General features: G+C 45.0%; 1 protein-coding gene across 5 annotated transcripts in view; it reads left to right on the top strand.

The window, feature by feature from the left end:
- Positions 1-23512, top strand: part of LOC126284879 (N-acetylglucosamine-1-phosphotransferase subunits alpha/beta) — a 116265-nt gene that overhangs the window by 15761 nt on the left and 76992 nt on the right. The gene's annotated exons all lie outside the window — the stretch shown is intronic.

Here is a 23512-nt window from a genome sequence, read left to right as displayed (position 1 = left end):
CAAAAAATATGAAGCTATTATTCATTGAATTCTTTATGGTGTATCTTCTCCCTATCTCTCTCTCTCTCTCTCTCTCTCTCTCTCTCTCTCTCTCTCTCTCTCTCTCTCTCTCTCTCACTCACTCACTCAATCTCTCCCTCTCTCTCTTTTTACAAATGGGGAGAGTTTTATACAGATGAACACTTACGATAAAAGCAGAAGGGCTACTTCTCATAGATAGTTTTCAAGTTTTTCTGACAGTCTCAATGCCTATTTACCAGATCTTTTTATTTCAATTATTCAAGGCACTAATAAACATTTATTAGGCATAATAAAAGATTTCAGGTATAATTTGAGTGCCAGAAAAATGTGTTCAAACTTCCAGTGCGCCTCTTTGATGATGCTACTTTTTAGGGCCTTATATGCTTGCATTGCAAAACCAAATCCACTTTAGAAGATGCTCTTTCTAATGACCATAGTTAAGAAGAGTTTGGAGAAAACACTTATTTGAAAAATTTGACTAAAAATACCCATTTTTACCACTTTTTGAAAAATTGTCAACTTCACCTTAGATTTGTGAAATAATGGAAAGCAGTAGGAGAATGAAATTTTATATTTTAAGACCTTGTGTTAGTGAGGTATGGTGTGCAAAGTTTCATGTACATCCCACAATTACTTTGGGAGATATAAAAAACTAAACTTCGAATTTTTTTTAAACAGCTATTTTTGCACCCAACTTTGCTTCAAATTATCTATATGAAAATTTCTCAGAAATCCTTTTCTTAATATTTTACTTTAAAGAGCTCTAAAAGTTGTATAAGATGGCTAAGTTTTGTTTCTTTCATGCAAATACTTACAGAGATATCTCATCTCAAAGTTGCTGAAAGTTCAAGGATCCACTATTGGAAGCTGTGATTTCAAACAAGTGACTACATCTCTGCAAGTACTGAATTTCTGAAACTGAAACTTTACCAGTGTTCATTGAGAACATGTGTGAATGTTCATACAAAATTTCATCAAAATCCATGATGGTCATGTGGGAACTTGGCGTGGAATGGCCCCTTTAATATTTCCTAACCACTGCCCATTTTGTTTGTTAGTGTCATCAGTTGCCTTAAATTTTCCCTCCATGTAATTAATTTTGTTGATAACATGTCTTTAACTTCATCCTGTTTTTCCATACGAGTTTCAACTTTGTCTACAGGATCCAGACTATTACTGTTGCAGTCACTTTCGTATGATAAATTTACATCGATACTAGCATTGGTGACACCATCGTCAATAATTTCCTGTTTTACAATAGTCATCTTTTAAATAGGAATAAACAAAACACAATAAATGTATCTTTTCTAAAGGATACTAAATAACCTTACTCACAGTTTACTAATGTTCTTATCTTATAACATCTTCTTTGTTGATTGGTGCATGATGGAATTCACAACACTGAAACACTACACTTACATGAACATTGCTTTCGTTTTTGTTGCACAACAAGTATTGAATTTCTGAAACTGAAACTTTACCAGTGTTCACTGGATGAAAATCAGTGTGGGTTTAGGCCTCTTAGAGGTTGTCAGGACCAGATCTTTAGCTTACGGCAAATAATGGAGAAGTGTTATGAGTGAAACAGGGAATTGTATCTATGCTTTATCGATCTAGAAAAGGCATATGACTGGGTTCCTAGGAGAAAGTTATTGTCTGTTCTACGAGATTGTGGAATAGGAGGCAAACTTTTGCAAGCAATTAAAGGTCTTTACATGGATAGTCAGGCAGCAGTTAGAGTTGACGGTAAATTGAGTTCATGGTTCAGAGTACTTTCAGGGGTAAGACAAGGCTGCAACCTGTCTCCACTGTTGTTCATATTATTTATGGATCATATGTTGAAAACAATAGACTGGCTGGGTGAGATCAAGATATGTGAACACAAAATAAGCAGTCTTGCATATGCGGATGACTTAGTTGTGATGGCAGATTCGATTGAAAGTTTGCAAAGTAATATTACAGAGCTAGATCAGAAATGTAAGGACTATGGTATGAAGATTAGCATCTCCAAAACAAAAGTAATGTCAGTGGGAAAGAAATATAAACGGATTGAGTGCCAAATAGGAGGAACAAAGTTAGAACAGGTGGACAGTTTCAAGTACTTAGGATGCATATTCTCACAGGATGGCAACATAGTGAAAGAACTGGAAGCGAGGTGTAGCAAAGCTAATGCAGTTAGCTCTCAGTTACGATCTACTCTCTTCTGCAAGAAGGAAGTCAGTACCAAGACTAAGTTACTGTGCACCGTTCAATCTTTCGACCAACTTTGTTGTATGGGAGCGAAAGCTGCGTGGATTCAGGTTACCTTATCAACAAGGTTAAGGTTACGGATATGAAAGTAGCTAGGATGATTGCAGGTACTAGAAGATGGGAACAATGGCAGGAGGGTGTCCACAATGAGGAAATCCAAGAAAAACTGGGAATGAACTCTATAGATGTAGCAGTCAGGGCAAACAGGCTTAGGTGGTGGGGTCATGATACACGCATGGGAGAAGCAAGGTTACCCAAGAGACTCATGGGTTCAGCAGTAGAGGGTAGGAGGAGTCGGGGCAGACCAAGGAGAAGGTACCTGGATTCGGTTAAGAAAGATTTTGAAGTAATAGGTTTAACATCAGAAGAGGCACCAATGTTAGCACTGAATAGGGGATCATGGAGGAATTTTATAAGGGGGCTATGCTCCAGACTGAACGCTGAAAGGCATAATCAGTCTTAAATGATGATGATGATGATGATGATGCACAACACTTTACACTTTTTTCTTGACTTATTGCGCCATTATTCTTGCTCCAGTAACTGCATTCCGTTGTCTTGAAGGTATCATCATACAACTTCCTTTGTCTTGAAGGTATCAGCATACATTTTCCTTGAACATTTTCATCCAGGATGTACGAATTCTGTCGTTTTATTCGCAATCTCAGTGATAATTTATTTCGGTAACATTTTCAATAATCCCGGACGACGTCACCATATTGTACTGGTTGTTGCCTATCTCATTTCTTAGATAACTGAAAAATTGTGGAATCTTACGCAGTATATTGTGGTAGAACCACGTGTTTTTGAATGAGAATAGTTATGAGTAGTTCCAGCACAATTTCAGCAAGACTTATTTATTTGTAGTTGCTGAATGATTACACACTGCAGATCTCGTTTGTGTAGGGGTTCTCAAAGTTTTGTCTGCAAAATAATCATTCCAACAAGCATGGCCTGGGTTTTCTTCTTGTTTGAACTAAACACTACTGGATCTGGAGTAATTTCACAAAAAAATATATTTATTCGTACTTTTTGTTTAGTAATTACACCATTTTCACTATGAACATTGCTACTCTAAATGCATTATACTGCACTGGTCACATAAACACGTCCATCTCCCTCCAGCATGAATATCTAGAGCTCAGATGGCAACCCAGTTCTAAGCAAAGAAGGGAAGTCAGAAAGGTGGAAGGAGTATATAGAAGGTTTATACAAGGGCGATGTACTTGAGGACAATATTATGGAAATGGAAGAGGATGTAGATGAAGACGAAATGGGAGATACGATACTGCGTGAAGAGTTTGACAGTGCACTGAAAGACCTGAGTCGAAACAAGGCCCCCGGAGTAGACAACATTCCATTAGAACTACTGACGGCCTTGGGAGAGCCAGTCATGACAAAACTCTACCAGCTGGTAAGCAAGATGTATGAGACGGGCGAAATACCCTCAGACTTCAAGAAGAATATAATAATTCCAATCCCAAAGAAAGCAGGTGCTGACAGATGTGAAAATTACCGAACTATCAGTTTAATAAGTCACAGCTGCAAAATACTAACGCGAATTCTTTACAGACGAATGGAAAAACTGGTAGATGCGGACCTTGGGGAGGATCAGTTTGGATTCCGTAGAAATGTTGGAACACATGAGGCAATACTGACCTTACCACTTATCTTAGAAGAAAGATTAAGAAAAGGCAAACCTACGTTTCTAGCATTTGTAGACTTAGAGAAACATTTTGACAATGTTGACTGGAATACTCTCTTTCAGATTCTGAAAGTGGCAGGGGTAAAATACAGGAAGCGAAAGGCTATTTACAATTTGTACAGAAACCAGATGGCAGTTATTAGAGTCGATGGGCATGAAAGGGAAGCAGTGGTTGGGAAGGGAGTGAGACAGGGTTGTAGCCTCTCCCCAATGTTATTCAATCTGTATATTGAGCAAGCAGTAAAGGAAACAAAAGAAAAATTTGGAGTAGGTATTAAAATTCATGGAGAAGAAGTAAAAACTTTGAGGTTCGCCGATGACATTGTAATTCTGTCAGAGACAGCAAAGGACTTGGAAGAGCAGTTGAACGGAATGGATAGTGTCTTGAAAGGAGGATATAAGATGAACATCAACAAAAGCAAAACGAGGATAATGGAATGTAGTCAAATTAAATCAGGTGATGCTGAGGGAATTAGATTAGGAAATGAGACATTTAAAGTAGTAAAGGAGTTTTGCTATTTAGGAAGTAAAATAACTGATGATGGTCGAAGTAGAGAGGATATAAAATGTAGACTGGCAATGGCAAGGAAAGCGTTTCTGAAGAAGAGAAATTTGTCAACATCGAGTATAGATTTAAGTGTTAGGAAGTCGTTTCTGAAAGTATTTGTATGGAGCGTAGCCATGTATGGAAGTGAAACATGGACGATAAATAGTTTGGACAAGAAGAGAATAGAAGCTTTCGAAATGTGGTGGTACAGAAGAATGCTGAATATTAGATGGGTAGATCGCATAATCAATAAGGAAGTATTGAATAGGATTGGGGAGATGAGAAGTTTGTGGCAAAACTTGACTAGAAGAAGGGATCACAAATTTAGCATTGGAGGACAGCGTGGAGGGTAAAAATCGTAGAGGGAGACCAAGAGATGAATACACTAAGCAGATTCAGAAGGATGTAGGTTGCAGTAGGTACTGGGAGATGAAGAAGCTTGCACAGGATAGAGTAGCATGGAGAGCTGCATCAAACCAGTCTCAGGACTGAAGACAACAACAACTCCCTCCAGTACTGACAAAGAAGTGATGGGCAAGCCAACATGTGCCCGGAAGTTGCAGACATTCCTGCATTCTAGATTCTTTGGTCTACTGACCTTAATAAAATCCAAAGATACATATAAATATACAGCATTTAACATCTCAAACGAATCCATTATTTATCATAAAAGAAAATATTCATAATTAAATAAATTAAACACATTTTCTGGCAACATAATGAAATTACCTTAACTCTTTACTGTGGGCTTTGTACTTTTCGCATGAGATAAACTTTATCTCCGACAGCTAATTACATTACACTGTGATAGTCTGAAATATCCCAGTGACTATCCCTCCTCACCAATCTCTTTGGTCCAGGGAGTAATTTTTCATAGGGACTTCATCCTGCAAACTGATGAGGAACTTGGGGCTAATCTGGAGCGGCATGGCGTACATTTTGTTTGAAGTGTGCAGAAAGGTCGCAAAGACAAACGGAATAATACTGGCACCTTCATTCTGGCTTTTGAGGCGGATACTCTCCCAGAAAAGTCAAGGTTATGTACTACAGATGTGATGTGAAGCCATACATCCTTCCACCTATGCGGTGCTTTTGGTGCTTGCGTTTTGGGCATATGTCTTGTGTGGTGACTGTGGCCACTCACTCTGTGAGGGAAGCCTCTGTGTTCCGCCACGTGTGTGTGTCAATTGTGCTGGCCGCCACTCCACTCACTCATTGGATTATTCAGCATGCAAAAGAGAAAAGAAGATAGAAGAATACAAGTCTCTGGATCACCTTTCTTATCTTGAGGCTCACCAAAAGTATGAGATACTCCACCCAGTGTTACTATCTTCAACTTTTGCCTCTGTTACTTCATTTCCTCCTCTTTCCTCCTTCCTTACCCCAGCCCCATACCTCTCCCCCCTCCCCCACCCCTGCAGTTCCCATGACAGCCTGTCAGGGAGCCGCTCCCCCTCCCCGGCAGTAGTAGTTCCCCACTTCTTCGGCATCTGCCGGTAATTGGGCTCCCTCACAGGACCCCTCTCCCCAGCGTCTCTCCCCCTTCCGGTCCGGGGGTTAGAATAGGCCCAACGCATTCCTACCTTTCGTAAGAGGTGACTAAAAGGAGCCTCACACATTTCGGCATTATGCGATGGTCTCCTTTAGAGTTTAACCTCGGTTTTTCAAAATTTTCCCGAAGAGCGAGTCAATTGGGGGATGGCGCTTTTCATGGTGCACAGTGTCCATCATGCGCTGAGACCTCTTGCATCCTTCGTCGATGTGGATCTGCACTTCTGCTCATTCTCCCACTGTTGGGTGAGGTCACCCTCCTGCGTGAGTTTTCCTCCATCCTCTGTGCACAATTGCTTTCTACACTGTTGGCGATAATGGACTCCTTAGTCCGTTTGCGCCTGATACCCAGCACGGTAGCCAGTCTGTTGCAGTGGGGCCACCATGTACCCTGTTGGTTGTAGCCTCTGACCACACAGGGATTGCTCTGCTGGTGCCCCACGTATGCCAAGGAGTAGATGCTCATCTCCCTGGGGCATCGGGACTTGCGGCAATGGCCATCCTACCAGGTGGCTTTTGCTGCGGCTGGGTGGCACCCGTGGTGGCACCTGTGGGGAGGGCCCCTGGTCGGAATGGGTGGCATCGGGGTGAATTACATGCCATGAAGCGTGGTACGTAATCTCTTGCTGGTAGTCAAACACCATCAGTCTTAAGCGGCCAAGGTCTAACTTCAGTGCTAAGAAATACGACCCCAAATTGTCCCACCCCGCAGCCGCACTGTGGGAGGAACACCAACCTAAGGATGTCAGTGAAACTTATTCACTCCGGTACCTCGTATGTACGAGAGTTGATAGGGAATCTTTCTTGTCAATGAAACCTCAGTTTTTTTTTTTTTTTTGTGGAGCATAAGTTTGGGGAGGGGGAGGGCTTATCCAAAATGCGGTCAGGGTGTGTCTGGATCAAAACAGCATACTCTGCCTAGCACTACTTGTCTGTGAAAAGCTGGGGGATGTTTCTGTTTCCATCACACCCTATAAGACCTTAAATATATTCCAGGGTATCATATTACTCAGGGACCTTCTTTTGCAGTCTGACGATGAGCTGCAGGCCAATTTAGAGCGGCAAGGTGTCCATTTCCTCTGGCGCATCCACCGGGGTCCGAGGGATAATGAAGTTGCCACCGGCGCCTTCATCTTGGCCTTCGAGGGTGACACATTACCCAATGAGGTCAAGGTGATGGTCAACCGCTGTAACGTAAAGCCATATATCCCTGCCCCGATGCGGTGCTTTAAGTGCTGGAAGTTTGGCCATATGTCATCCCGCTGTACTTCCAGCGTCACCTCTTGGGAGTGTGTACATCCTATACACCCCAATACTCCACGTGTCAGGGGCAGAGAGCACCATTCGCCTTGCTCGCCAGACTGCAGGAGTTTCGAGAAAGACAGAAAAATAATGGAATACAAGAGTCTGGACTGACTGATCTACATTGAGGCTAAGAGAAAATATGAGAGGCTACATCCTGTGAATATTACGTCAACCTATGCCACCACTATGACGACGGTTCTACCATCTTCCGTTCTGCGGTTTAAAGTTGGCTCTCAGAGCTATCAGACTCCACTTACCCCCTTGATGGTGGGGGGCACTTCCCTCTCTGTTGCTCCTGCACAACCTACTTCAGGAGCAATCCCCCCTCCGACAACCATCGGGGACGTCAGTCCCCACTTCTCAGCCGGAGAAGTGTAAGTCGTCTTTGGCTCCTTTCACCAGGAAGGGATTCCTTGGGTCACTCCCTTCCCAGGTTCCTACCATTGGCAAATCTGACATCGGCCAGTGGCTGAAGCAATCACAGGTAGTTGGTCGTAAGGGCTTCATGATCCTCCTCAGGCCCTAAGACTGATTCAGTGAAATCCTCCCAGCCGGACAAACCTAAAAAGAAAATGACCCCCAAGAACCAAGGCACTGCCACGGCACCCACACCACCACTACCTACAACCCCTGTGTCTGTGGACGAGGTGGAGATTCTGGCATCCACTGAGGACCTAGATGTCGCTGGGCCCTTCTACACAGCAGGTGACCATGAGGTGTAGACTGCCTCCCCAGTCTCACGTATTCCTCCAGTGGAATTGAGACTGTTTTTTCCACCACTTAGCTGAGCTACAGCAGCTGTTAAGTTCTACACCTGCTTTCTGTATTGACCTACAGGAAACCTGGTTCCCGGCAATGCGGACCTCTGCCCTCCGCAGCTATAGGGGATATTACAGGAACCGTAGCAACTATAATTGAGTGTCATATTGAGTTTGCATCTATGTCCTGAACTTAGTATGCAGTGTACCTGTATCCCTTCAAATCCCTCTTTAAGCTGTGATTGTCAGAATAAGGATGACGCAGGAAATAACTGTCTGCAGTGTATATCTTCCTCCAGATGGTGCCATACCCCTGAACCTATTGGCGGCACTGATTGCTCAACTCGGTAAACCTTTCCTACTTTTGGGAGATTTTAATGCACATAACCCATGCATACCCCTGGCACCGTGCATACTGACCGAAGTATGGAAGTCGAAAATTTACTGTCACAACTCAACCTCTGCCTCTTAAATACAGGTGCCTCAACAGATTTCAGTGTGGCACATGGCACATATTGAGCCAATGATCTTTTGGTCTGCAGTCCTGGTCTTCTCCCATCTATCCATTGGAGAGCATGTGATGGCCTATGTGGTAGTGATCACTTCCCGTCTTCCTGTCACTCCCCTGGCATCATGCCCACAGAAACGTACCCAGATGGGCTTTAAACAAGGCAGGCTGGGGAACATCCTCCTCTGCTGTCACCACTGAATCGGCCATTGGTTTATCCATTTGCAGCCCAGGACTTCTCCCATCTATCCACTGGAGAGCTCATGACGACCTGTGAGGTACTGACCACTTCCCCATCTTCCTGTCACTACCCCGGTGTCAGGCCCATGGATGCCTGTCCAGATGGACTTTAAACAAGGCAGACTGGGAAGCATTCACCTTTGCAGTCACCACTGACTCTCCCCCATGTGCTAACATCTATGTGATAGTTGAGCAAGTGACTACAACAATCGTTACTGCGGCGGAAAATGCAACCCCTCACTCTTAGGGTGCCCTCGTCGAAAGACAGTCCCTTGGTGGTTGCCGGAAGTCACTGAGGCAATTACAGTGTGTCAGTGAGCTCTGCAGTGACATAACTGGCACCCTTCTCTAGATCACCTAATAGCCCTTAAGCGGCTCTATGCCTTCATTTGCCAGCTTATAAAACGATCAAAACAGGAGTGTTTGGAGAGGTACGTTTCGACCATTGGGTGTCGTACATCACCTTACCAAATTTGGATGAAGATCAGATGTCTCTTTGGATACCTAACCCCAACTGGTGTTCCTGACATTAACATCAATGGCGTGTTATCTACTGACGCAAACACAGTTGCTGAGCGTTATCCTCGAGCCTCTGTGTCAGAGAACTACCCCCCCCCTCCCCAGCGTTTTGCACCCTCAAACGGCGGATGGAAAGGAAAGATCTCTTGTTCACTACATGCCACAGTGAACACCATAACGCCCCATTTACAGAGTGCGAGCTCCTCAGCACCCTTGCACATTGCCCCGACACAGCTCCTGGCTGGATCGGATTCACAGTCAGATGATGAAACATCTCTCGTATGACTACAAGCAACAACTCCTCGTCGTCTTAAACTGGATCTGGTGCGATGGCGTCTTTCCATCGCATTGATGGAAGACCACCATCATTCCTGTGTTGAGACCCGTTCAAAACCCACTTGATGTAGATAGCTACCAGCCCATCAGCCTCACCGACTTTCTGGCTCCATATCAGGGTGGATTCTGTCAGGATCCCTCTACCACTGATAATCTTGTGTCCCTTGAGTCTCCATCCAAACAGCCTTTTCCAGATGCCAACATCTGGTGGCCACCTTTTTTTTTACTTACGTAAAGCATACAACACGACCTGGCAACATCGTTTCATTGCCACATTGTATGAGTGGGGTTTCTGGGGCCCGCTCCTGATTTTTATCCAAAACTTCCTGTCGCTCTGTACTTTCTATGTCCAAGTCTGTGCCTCCCATAGTTCCTCCCCCCTATTCAGGCGAATGGCACTCTGTAGGGCTCCGTATTGAGTATATCTCCATTTTTAGTAGTTATTCACAGTCTAGCAGCAGCTGTAGGGCCATCAGTCTCACCTTCTCTGTATGTGGATCCCTTCCACATTTCATACTGCTCCTCCAGTACTGGCGTTGCTGAGTGGCGCCTACAGGGAGCCACTCACAAGGTGTAGTCATTGGCTCTGGCCCACTCCAGTTCTCAGATGCGATGTCGTGTGTCATGCATTTCTGTCGCCATCGCACTGTTCATTCAGTATCAGAACTTTACCTTAATGATGATCCACTCACTGTAGTGGAGACATATTGATTCTTAGGACTGCTTTTTGACGTCCGATTGACTTGGTTAACTCACCTTCGTCAGGTTAAGCAGAAGTGCTGGCAGCATCTCAATGCCCTCCCCTGCCTGAGCAACACGAACTGGGGTGCAGATCGCTCTACACTGCTGCAGTTCTACAGAGCTCTTGTTCAATCCTGCCTTGACTACGAGAGTATAGTGTATGGTTCAGTGGCGCCCTCAGCTTTGCGTTTACTCTACCCAGTGCACCACTGTGGTGTTTGTCTAGTGACAGTAGCTTTTAGGATGAGTCTGGTGACCAGAGTCCTGGTGGAGGCCAGAGTCCCTCCATTGAAGGTTAGGCATGCACATCTGCTCGCCAGTTACATTGCACACATTTGTAGTTCTCCTGTGCATCCAAATTATTGCCCCAACCACAGTGCTTCATCTCCCACATCGGTGGCTCAGTTCAGGGCTTACGATTGTGGTTTGCGTGCGGTCCCTTCTGTCTGAACTGGAGTCCTTCCCATTACCACCTCTCCTCGAGGTCCATTCACGTACACCTCCATGGTGTAAATCTAGGCTACAGATTGTTCTGGACCTTTCGCATGGTCCTAAGGACTCCTTCAAACCTGCGGCTCTCCACTATCACTTCCTCTCGATTCTCGACATGTACCAGGGCCACGGAGTGGTTTACACTGATAGCTCAATGGCTGATGGTCACGTAGGCTTTGCGTATGTTCATGGAGGACATATTGAACCGCACTCCTTGCCAGATGGCTGCAGTGTTTTCACTGCAGAGCTGGCGGCCATATCTCGTGCTCTTGAGCACATCCACTCGTGCACTGGTGAGTCACTTCTCCTGTGTACTGACACCTTGAGCATCCTACAAGCTATTGACCAGTACTACCCTCACCATCCTTTGGTAGCACCCATTCGGGAGTACATCTATGCCCTGGAATGGTCCCATTGTCGAGTGGTGTTTATGTGGATCCCAGGACACGTCGGAATCCCAGGCAATGCACTTGCTGACAGGCTGGCCAAACAGGCTACGCGTAAACCACTTCTGGAGATGGGCATCCCCAAAACTGATCTGCATTCTGTCTTGCACCGCAGGGTTTTTCAACTTTGGAAAACAGAATGGTATAACAGTACATACAACAAACTGCACGTCATTAAGCAGACTATGAATGTGTGGAAGTCTTCCTTGCAGACCTGTCGCAGGGAATCAGTTGTACTCTGCCTGCTCCACATTGGCCATACATGGCTTCCAGTTTTCTCCCTCCAAAACACAGGTTAAGCATTTTTGTTGTCTATCCACAGTACAGCCTGATCCAGAACTTTATTTAGGCAACCAGCTACTTGATGCTTTAACACAGTCCTGTTTCTTAGGCCTTATATTTGATAACAAGTTGACATGGCTGCCCCCCATTTGCCACCTAAAGACTACATGTATGCAGAAGCTTAATGTTCTCTGCCTTCTTGGAGTGCAGACCATTCCACTCTTCTCCATTTTTACCATGCTCTGGTCTTGTCCAGACTAGATTGTGGCAGTCAGGTTTATGGTTCCCCAGCTCCTTCCACTTTGCAACTCCTTGACCCTGTCCATCATTGTGGAGTGTGTCTGTCTTTTGCACTAGTCCTGTTGATAGTCTCTTCACTGAAATGGGGATTCCCCCTCTACACATCCAACAGAGCCAACTCCTTGTTTCTTATGCAATCTCCATTTGTCAATTTCCTAATCACCCTATGTCCCTGTGCTCTTTGCTAGTGAGGGGTGTCTCCCTCCTAACACCTGCCCACAGGTGGGCTTGCCAGTTGGCATGTGTCTCACTTCCCACTGTTGGGATCTCCATTTCCACTCACTGGACTCCACCCCATGTCTTTCCTCCAATACCCCCCTTGGATAGTGGCTAGATCACAGTTTAGGACCGATCTATTCCAGGCTCCTAAGGTCTCTGTTGCTCCTGTGGTTTACCGGCTTCTTATATGTGCCATCCTTGCAGAGTTCCAGGGTGCCACCATTTACACTGATGGATCTAAAACAGTCGATAAGAGGGGATACGCTTTCACGTTACCTACTATTTTCGACACACCATTTATTGTTGGGATTGTGTAGTGTGTCCACCTCAGAGCTTCTAGACATTCAAAGGACCCTCTTTTTGTTTCTCAGGCCTCCCACCACAGGGTTTTAATTTTTTCAGACTCAGTAAGCAGCCTGCAGACTATCGACTGATGCTACTCTTGTCACTCATTGGTCTGTGCTGTCCATGACCTCCTCTCTGCCCTTGAGCGTGCCGCCAGTTCACTCATCTTTCTCCAAGTCCCAATTCATGTGGGCAACCCAGGGAATGAACTGGCTGACCGTTTGGCTAGAGAAGCAGATACTTACCCCATTTTCCTTTCATGATTCCCATGATTCTATATGTGGATGTGCAGATGTATGTCAGATCTCTCTCTGCCCAAAAGTGGAATGCCATCTGGAGTGCTACTTCTCATAGTAATAAACTCCACACAATCAAGGAGTCTACTTCAGTTTGGCACTCTTCCTTCCTCTCCTTTCAGAAAGATTCCAATGTTTTATACCGTTTACACATTGGTCGTACTCGTCTCACCCATTGTTTCCTCCTATGTAATGACCCACCGCCACAATATGATTGTGAGGCCAAACTGACGATACCTCACATATTGGTCTTTGTGATTCCTTAAATTTATCATTAGCAGATGATCCACGGATTGTTGAACTGGTCCTCAGTTTCCTCTGTGAAAGTGGCTTTTATTTCTAGATATAAGGCTCTACTTTAGTCTTGGTGCAGTGACAGGTTGGCTGTGGTTGGGACATACTTTACAGTCTTCTTGGTCTGTGACCCCATGACTGCCTCCTTTTTTCCAGCCTTTAGATTTGGTCTCACCTTTTATGCCTTTACTGTGTGTGTTTAATGATAATTATTTTATAATTTAACTCCCGTCTGGATGCGGCCACTTTTAGCAGATCCTCTTCCTTTTGTGATTCACTTCGGAATTGCGAGACTGATGAGATCACCATTTGGTCCCATAACCCCTCTCAATCAATCGATTGGGAACCCTCCCCAGCAGAAAAGACAGGGTGAAAGTGCTACACTTGTGATAAATCGGACTCGTACTGCAGTGCATCATTAATGGATTCAGGGCACTTGTGGTGGAACTACAACTGTTAGCACAGGAATGCCCCCTTGTGTTTGCAGGAAATTCATTCTAAAGGAGCTGATGCCCCTGTACTGTGGAGCTATACCCTCTGTCGCAAGAATGACCTGACCGAGGAATGGGTAACTGTGTTTGTCAGTAATGCACACCAGTCCTTTGCTCTTCTGCTGGCTACTGACCTGAAAGCAGTTACAGTTGAAATTAGTGTATGTCATAGACTCTGAAGCTCTAACAGATCTCATGGAACAACTCCCCTGACCATTTTTCCTACTTGTACCTCTGCACTGTACATCCTCATCACAGGCAGTCTCACTCATTTCTGTGCTGCTACTGTCATTGTCAGCCATCAACATCTCTTTCTGCTCTCTAGCTCTTGCAGGCTCAGCTTAGTGGGAAACGATTGATGACCTTCATTTGAGGACCACTTCCCACTGTGAATCTACCTATTAGATAGAGCATTACCTGAACAGAAGACACTGAAATGGATTGTCAGTAGGTCTAACTGGACACTGTTCAGCGAGGTGGCTGCGTTTGAATGCCATGAGTGTCCAGGAGTGGGAGGACTATATCACACAAGTGGTCCACCACGCTGCTGACACCTCCATCCTGAGGTGGACTGATGAGTGCCATTCAGAAAGCCAAGTCATGTGTGCGGCCCTGCGACAGTTTGAGTGCCACCTAATGGTGGGAAACTTCACAACCTATCAGCTGGCGGGGGCCAAGGCTTAAAATGTCATTAAGGAGAACAAGAAAAGGTTCTGGACTCTTATCTACTGTTCCACTTGTTCTAAAATTGTGTTTGAGAAGACATCAGATGTATTTTCAGTAAACACAGTTGTTGGGTAATAGCGGCAGTGCTGAAATGAAGGTATAGCGAAACATCCAGAGATATCTCCCAGACAATAACAGAGCATTTGCAATGACTACTGGCAATAAAAACTGGGATCTGGCATTCTGCCAGCACCATACGCCTGTAGAGATGGACTGGTTGGACTTCATATCCAGCAATTCTGAGTCATAACAACTACCCCTTCTCCATGGGGTTGCTCAGTTCTACATTGACCCCTGCAGGTCTGGGGATTAGAACAGGCCCGAGGTATTCTTGCCTGTTATAAAAGGCGTCTAGAAGGAGTCTCACACGTTTCGGCTTTTATGTGATGATCCCCTGTAGGGTCTGACCTCAATTTTTCAAAAATTTGCTGAAGAGCGAGCTACTGGGGAAGGGCACCTTACATGGTGCATTCTGCCCATCGTGCCTAGAGATCTCCAGCCAACTTTCTCAGTGTTGTACTGCAGCCCAGCTCATTCTCTATCTCTTGGGTGAGGAAGCCTTCCTGGGTGTGTTTTCCACCATGCACTATGCAGTGTTGCTTTTTGCGTCGACAATGACCATGGACTTCTTAGCTCTTCATATCCAGCACGGTAGCCTATCCTTTGTGGTGGGGCTGCCATGTACCCTGTTGGTTGCAGCCTCCTGAAAACACAGAGATCGCATTGCTCATGCCTGCGCCATTAGCTCCCCACATATGCCAAGGAGTAGATTCCCGTTACCCTGGGGCATCGGGACTCCCAGCAATGGCCATCCTGTCAGCCGGCCTTCGATGCAGCTGGGTGGCGCCCTTGGGGAGGGCCCCTGGTCAGTCAGAATCGGTGGCATGAGGGAGGATGACGTGCCATGTAGCCTACCACGTCATCACTTGCTGTTGATCAAACACCAACAGTCTCTAAGCATTCCAAGTCTCAGTACAGTACAAGAAAGTACGACCCTAAATCATTGCCCTCCCTGGCCACATCATGGGAGGAACACCAGGCTAAGGATGGCAGCAAACCTTATTCACTCCAGTGCCTCATATGTACAAGAACTGATGAAGCCTCAGTTTTTTGTAGACCATTTAGAGGACAAGGATTGTGTGGAGTTTATTACTATGGGGAGGTGGAGGGCTTGTCCAAAATGTCATCTGGGTCAGTCTTGATAAAAACAGCATCCTCTGCCCAATCACGGACTTTACTCGCTTGTAACAAGCTGGGGGATGTTTCTGTTACTGTCACGCCACATTAGAGCTTAAATATGATCCAGGGTATTTCTTCCACAGTGACCTTCTTTTGGAGTCTGACAATGAGCTACACGCCAATTTAGAGCGGCGAGGTGTTCATTTCATGCGGCGCATCCATCAGGGTCCGAGGGATAATGAGGTTGCCACCGGCGCCTTCATCTTGGCCTTTCAGTGTGACACCTTACACAAGAAGGTCAAGGTGATGGTCTACCACTGTAACGTAAAGCCATGCATCTCTCCTCCGATGTGGTGCTTTAAGTGCTGGAAGTTTGGCCATATGTTTTCCATCTGTACTTCTAGCGTCACATGTCGAGATTGTGGATGTCCATCACATCCCAATAATCCATGTGCCCCACCTCCCATCTGTGTCAGCTGCGGAGAGCATTATTCACCTTGCTCGCCAGACTGCAGGATTTTACAGAAAGAGAGGAAAATCATGGAATACAAGACCCTAGATCGACTAACCTACATTGAGGCTAAGAGAAAATATGAGTGCCTACGTCTTGTTGCTATGGCTTCCTCATATGCTGCCGCTGTGAGAACAGTTGGAGCCCCATCAGTTCAGCAAATTCCAGTCGGCTCTCAGAGCGAGAAGGCTAACTTGCCCCCTTGATGGTGGGGGGGGGGGGGCATCCCCCCCCCCCAGTTGCTCTCACACCACGTACTTGGGCAGCTCTGCTCCCCCCCCCCCCCCGCCCCCTTCCCCCGCCCCCCATCCCTCCCAACCGTTGGGGACACCAGCCCCCACTCCTCAGCTGAAGAAGCATAAGTCTTCTTTTGCTCCTCTCACCAGGAGGTGATTGCCTTCCCAGGTTGCTGCTAATGGGAAAGATGACACCCACTACTGGCTAAAGAGACCAAAAGCAGCTGGTCATAGGGCTTCATGGTCATTCTCAGTCCCAGAGGCTGAATCAGTGAAACCCTCCCAGCCAGAGAAGCCCAAGGAGCAGTGAGAAAAGTCCCAAAAGAAGGCCCCTAAGACCAAGGAAATTGTGGTGGCCCCCACACCACTGCTACCTACAAGCTCTACGTCTGGGGACAAGGTGGAGATTCTGGTGTCTGCTGAGGACCTAGATCTCGCCAAACCCTCAGACACAATGGATATAGATTGCTCAGGCAATAAGTAGGTAGCAGCAGGTGACCCTGAGGCGTAAACTGCCTCATTGAACGTTCTGTGCCTTCCAAGTCTCAAGATAACCTCATCCTCCAGTGGAATTGCGATGGATTTCTCCACCTGTTGCGACGCTTTTCTCCACCTCCTGGCTGAGCTATGGCAACTGTTAACTTTTACAGCCGCTGTCTGCGTTGCCCTCCAAGAAACCTGATTCCCGGTAATGAGGATGCCTGCCCCTGTGGCTATAAGTGATATTACAGAAACTGTAGCGACTATAATCGAGTGTCAGGTGGAGTTTGCGTTTATGTCGTAAACTCAGTCTGTAGTGACACTGTGCCCCTTCCAACCCCTCTTGAAGCTGTGGCTGTCAGAATAAGGACGATGCAGGAAATAACTGTGTGCAATGTAGATTTTCCTCCAGATGGTGCAGTACTCCTGAATGTATTAGCTGCTCTGATTGATCAACTCCCTAAACCTTTCCTACTTTTGGGAGATTTTAACACCCATGTCCCCTTGTGAAGTGGCACCTAACTTACGGGATTAGGTAGAGATGTCAAAACTTTACTGTCTCAGTTCGACCTCTGCCTCTTAAATACTGGGGCAGCCATACATTCCAGCGAGGCTCGTGGTAGTTACTCGGCCATTGATTTATCACTTTGCAGCCCAGGACTTCTCCCATCTATCCACTGGAGAGCACATGATGACCTGTGTGGTAGTGACCAGTTCCCCATCTTTCTGTCACTGCCCTGGCATCAGGCCCACAGATGCCTGCCCAGATGGGTTTAAACAAGGCAGACTGGGATGCTTTCACCTCTGCTGTCACTGTTGGATCTCCCCCACATGGTAACATCGATGTTTTGGTTGAGCAGGTACCTACAATGATTGTTTCTGTGGAGGAAAACGTGATCCCTCATTCTTTAGGGTGCCCCAGCAAAAGATAGTTCCTGGGTGGTTGCCGTAAGTTGCTGAGGCAGTTAAAGGGCATCGGTGAGCTCTACATTGGCATAAGTGGCACCCTTCCCTGGAGCACCTCATAGCCTTTAAGCGCCACTGTGCCCGCGTTTCCTCCACCTGTGGGTCCTGGGGTTAGAATAGGCCCAAGGTAATCCTGCCTGTCATAAGAGGCGATTAAAAGAAGTGTCACATGTTTCGGCCTTTATGTGATGGTCCGCTGTAGAGTTTGACATCCATTATTTAAAATTTTCCCATAGAGCAAGCCAATTGGGAAAGGGCGCTTTACATGATGCATCGTGTCCATCATGTGCTGAGAACTACAAGGTGCATTCAAGTTCTAAGGCCTCCGATTTTTTTTCTAATTAACTACTCACCCAAAATCGATGAAACTGGCGTTACTTCTCGACATAATCACCCTGCAGATGTACACATTTTTCACAACGCTGACGCCATGATTTCATGGCAGCGGCGAAGGCTTCTTTAGGAGTCTGTTTTGACCACTGGAAAATTGCTGTGGCAATACCAGCACGGCTGGTGAATGTGTGGTTACCCGAAATTTTTTTGGTGGTGGTGAATCTGTGTGTTTTGTTTCTGGATTGAAAAATGGCATCGACGTCTCATCCATTGTCACAACCGTCGAAAAGAAAGTCCCATCCATGCTGTCGTTGCGCGTCAACATTGCTTGGCAACATGCCACACGGGCAGCCATGTAGTTGTCTGTCAGCATTCGTGGCACCCATCTGGATGACACTTTTCGCATTTTCAGGTCGTCATGCAGGATTGTGTGCACAGAACCCACAGAAATGCCAACTCTGAAGGCGAACTGTTCGACAGTCATTCGGCGATCCCCCAAAACAATTCTCTCCACTTTCTCGATCATGTCATCAGACTGGCTTGTGCGAGCCTGAGGTTGTTTCGGTTTGTTGTCACATGTTGTTCGGCCTTCATTAAACTGTCGCACCCACGAACGCACTTTCGACACATCCATAACTCCATCACCACATGTCTCCTTCAACTGCCGATGAATTTCATTTGGTTTCACACCATGCAAATTCAGAAAACGAATGATTGCACGCTGTTCAAGTAAGGAAAACGTCGTCATTTTAAGTATTTAAAACAGTTCTCATTCTCGCCACTGGCGGTAAAATTCCATCTGCCATATGGTGCTGCTATCTCTGTGACATATTGACAATGAACGCGGCCTCGTTTTAAAACAATGCGCATATTTCTATCTCTTTCCAGTCCGAAGAAGAAATATCGGAGGCCTTAGAACTAGAATGCACCTCGTATAACATCTTTCATCGACGTGGATCTGCACTTCTGCTCATTCTCCAGCTGTTGGGCGAGGTCACTCTCCTGGATGTGTATTTTTCCATGAACTGTGCAGTATCTTTTTCTATACTGACGATGGTAATGGACTTGTTAGCAGCAATCTCATTGGCTGTGAGACATATTAATACGCGGATCGGCGGAAGCAGAATTTGGTCCGTCTCTAAGACAACGCCATCTCGTAGTGCAGAGATGGACGAGTGCTGCGCCTGCGCTGTTGTGCTTAGTGGGGCACGCTCTATTGGGAAAGTTGTGTACGCGCTGACTACACGGAACTATGTACACAACACTAATATACATTATTAGTTTCAGATTTTATTCTATTTCCAATTTTCTGACAGCCATGCATTAAGCCCCTTGTAGAACAATGAAGTTATTTTTGTCGGTTTGCTGAAGGAATTTGGTTTTTATTAATATTTTACACTGAGGCAGTCAATGTGTTTGAAACAAAGTGTTTAGTTCCACACTATTGGCTAATTTCAACTGCTTGCTGCATTTTAAGTGCATGTTTTCATCTTCTAGCACATATAACATTATGCCATAATAAATTATGACCTAATACAGTACTGGTACACCAAGAGAATTTACATTGAGAAATCCACACTGAAAAGCTTAATATCAGGTCGAGGCCTACTTCATTGGGAATCTGGACATGTAAATGTGCTCTTTAAGTATGCACTTTAAATATTTCATTTTACTATGGTTCATGAAATTGCGATGCTCTTGGAGTATCCTCTGATGTCTTTTTTTCTTTTGTGACATAATGTTAGATCTGTCATTGTTTTACACGTACGAACATATGGACTTCCTGCATCATAGCAGCTGCCAAAATGCGGTGGCGACTGTTATCTGGCGCTCTCTGACGACTACTGAAACAAACCTATTTCTAACAGGTTTCGGGAAAATATTGCGAATGGTAGTTTGAAAAGCATTACTTTCAAAGTAAATTTCCTTTTATGCAAGTCGAACCATGTGCGAGAATGTATGATGAATTTCTTAAATCACAGAGCGTTTGATGACGAGCCATTTAGAAGTATGTCGAGCCCAGAAGAGCATACATTCATGTCGTTATTATGAGCAAATTGATGTAGTGCTACAGAAAGCTCTTCTCTGCGGTAGTTCGTTCATTTGTGGAAAACTTTGAGGACAACTCACTGGACTCGCCTAAAAATTTTACTGGCATGTTTCTGCGATATATCTCAAATGGAAATATCAACATTATATGTGAAAGCTTTGGATTTCTTGTAGCAACACTATGTATATTAATATAAAACATTAACTTTTCCTGTTTGTGTATCCGTGCTACTTAACAGTGATCTTGCTATTGGCTGACTACTTCACGTGTTCTGTGGTCTGAATATCTTCTGTCATCGGCTGGCGGGATCACATGACATGAGCTAAGACCGGCTTACAAAAGCGCATCGCAATCTCGATTACAATGATTTGGAAAGCAACATGCAGTGTTTGGTGGAGTTCGAATTTACAGTTCCATAATACAAAAATATGCAGTGTACATGTTGCTGCGCACGAAAAAGACTTCCCAAAAGGAGTTTTCTTCACTGAGTTTCGTTTTCTAAAGCAGCGGAAATTCAGCACCCATGTATAAAGACATAACCATTCAAAGGATTGATAAGTTTTACAGTTCCGATGGAAAATATACAGTCACTTAATATCACAGAAAAAGTGTGTTTTCATCTGGGAGAAGAGTATTTTTATTCAGGAAATCTGGGAATAATCCGGGAATTTTTTTTCCTTGTCCGCGTATACACCCTGATACAAGGCATGAAGCCATCCTTTGGTAGCGACTATCCAGGAGTCCATCTATGCTCTGGAACAGTCCATTTGTTCAGTAGTGTTTGTGTGGACCCTAGGTCACATTGGAATCCCTGGCAACGAACTTGGTGACAGGCTGATCTATCAGGCTACACGGAAACCACTTATGGATATTGGCTTGTCTGAAACTGACGTGCATTCGTTTTTACGTAGCCAGGTTTTCAGCTTTAGGAGATGGAATGGCATAATCTCAGTACACACAACAAACTGCATGCCATTAAGGAAACTATGAATGTGTAGAAGACCTCCATTCGCTCCTCTCGCAGGGTATCTCTGGCTCTCCGTTGGCTCCACATCGGCCCCACATTGGCCATTGGCCTTACGTGGATGATGCACGGTTACCTGTTCTGTCGCGAGGACCCACCTTGGTGTCGCTGTTGTTCACGGATGAAGGTCGTCCATCTCTTGCTGGACTGCCCACTTTTAGCCGCTCTGCGGCAGACTTTTAACTTTCCCAGCACCCTACCTTCGGTGTTGGGTGACAATGCCACAACAACAGCTTTAGTTTTAAGTTTTATTTTTGAGGGTGAGTTTTGTCATTTGCTCTAAGTTTTAGTACATGTCCTTTGTCCCTGTTTATCCTCCACCCTAGTGGTTTCAGGGTGGAGATTTTAAAGTGTTGCAGAGTGGCTGGCTTTTCCTTCCTATCCTCATGGTCAGACAGCCATGGTAACCTGCTTTCTTGTTTTAACCTCTTCTACCTGCTTCTTGTGTCTTTGTCGTTTTTTTGTCCCCTTTTGTCCATTTATGTGTTTGCTGCCCTTCCGTCATTGTTGTGATTTTTCCTTTCATTCTGTTTTGTGTTGCAAATCTCATTGTCTTATTCTCACCCATGTGGCATTGTTTCCTTTGGAACAAGGGACCTATGACCTCATAGTTTGGTCCTTTCCCCCTCTTTTGAACCAACCAACCAGTTCTGCGTTGTCTGAGGACCTTAGTACTGCACACGGTCATGAGCAAATCTGATACAGCATGCTCCGACATTTGCCTATTGTGTTGAAGAAAATTCTCCTTGAATATTTTAATTTGATATGGCAGAGAGGTCACTTTTCCAACTCGTTGGGAAAGGCAATTTTGATACCTCTCCTCAAACTAGGTAAGGACTAAACGTGTCCAGTAGCCACAAGAGTGTCACCTTAATGAGCTGTGTGGGAAAGACTTTAAAACGAATGCTTACCTTACCTTTCATCTAGTCTGGATGTTGGAGACTAGGCAACTACTTAACTGTTCTGTGTGGATTGACGAGATTTCAGTCCAATGTCGACAACCCGACATTGCTAGAGGAGTCTACCTAGCAGGGTTCCCTAAGTAAACAGCACTGTCTTACTATATTTTTTCACAACAGTGAGGTGTACAACACTATTTGGGCAGCTCCAGAAATGGGGCTTTTGTGGCCACCTCCCCATCATCATATTGCCCTTCCTATCTAAGACTTTTATTGGTCCTGAATAGATGACGTGTTGTTGGATTGTTTTGAGGAGCAGAATGGTGTTCTTCCGGGCAATGTTTGCATTGTTACCCTCTTTGCCATAAGCATAAACGGTATTATGTCTATGGTAAAGGGTTGTGGACAATTTTGCAGTTTTCTGTTCCTCCTCTAGTCTTGCAACAGCAACTTGTCAGTTGCAACTTACACTGCAGTAGTTAGAGAAGTGGGCTTCAAAGAGGGGTTTTCAGTTTCATACAGATAAGTGTATATGTGTGTTTGCAATCTGGATTCACAGGACAGAGCACATCAGGTTATGGTTGCGGAGGGAGCCGTAATCAGTTACTGTTAGTTGCACAAAACACACAAACTTTTATTTTCCTAGGAACCACTTAATTACACATTGCCTTAAAAGGATCAAATTAAAACAATACGACTGAAGGAGTTAAGAAAACTTGCCATACCTCCTAGGCTGAAGGCGCAAAACCACACCAAAAACAAGAATGGCTGAAGGCCTAAACACAAGTTATAAAAATTGCTTTAAAGAAGACACGCGGCTGAAGGCCTTACTTACAAATATTTCACATAAGTACTCAGCTGAAGGCCACACGTAAGACATTGAACTACTCAGGATGTAGGGCCTGGATAACAAGAATTTCAGGTTGAACAAACTTTCAAATTTTTAGTTATTACACAAATCAATCTACATACTTTAATTTAAGTCAGCTGAAACCTTATCTTAAAATTAAAACAAACTAAATTAATAGATGGCTGAAGGCCTCGCACAGTACATCTGACTGAAATGAAAATTACAATCTAAAACCAACAGAACAGTGGTGCTCGGAATTCTTCCAAGGTAGCTCTAACATAAGGTGCGGTGAGACAGGCAGCCTAGAGTAAGGTTAAATGATCGGATGGCAGCCCAAGCCAGGGACTGCTGAAGGAGCGACCAACAACCTGATCAATTTCCTTCTGCCTGACCAACAGTACGACAACAGAAAAAAATCAGCTGAGGACGAATTTACCAGCTGCACTACGTCTTCACAACAGCCAAGCCACAATAACCACTCTTAAGAAAAAATATGAACAAACAACTAAAAGGCTGCCGAACTACACACCGTGCCAGACAGCATCAACATGGTGAGGAAAAACACACTGCTGCAAACTACGCTAACGACCAGGTCCCGTAACTGGCATGTTA

This window comes from Schistocerca gregaria, chromosome 8 (genome assembly GCF_023897955.1).
Source record: "Schistocerca gregaria isolate iqSchGreg1 chromosome 8, iqSchGreg1.2, whole genome shotgun sequence".
In the NCBI taxonomy this organism is placed as follows: domain Eukaryota; kingdom Metazoa; phylum Arthropoda; class Insecta; order Orthoptera; family Acrididae; genus Schistocerca; species Schistocerca gregaria.
The sequence above is the reverse complement of the archived record's forward strand: the minus strand, read 5'-3'. Positions and strand labels throughout refer to the sequence as shown.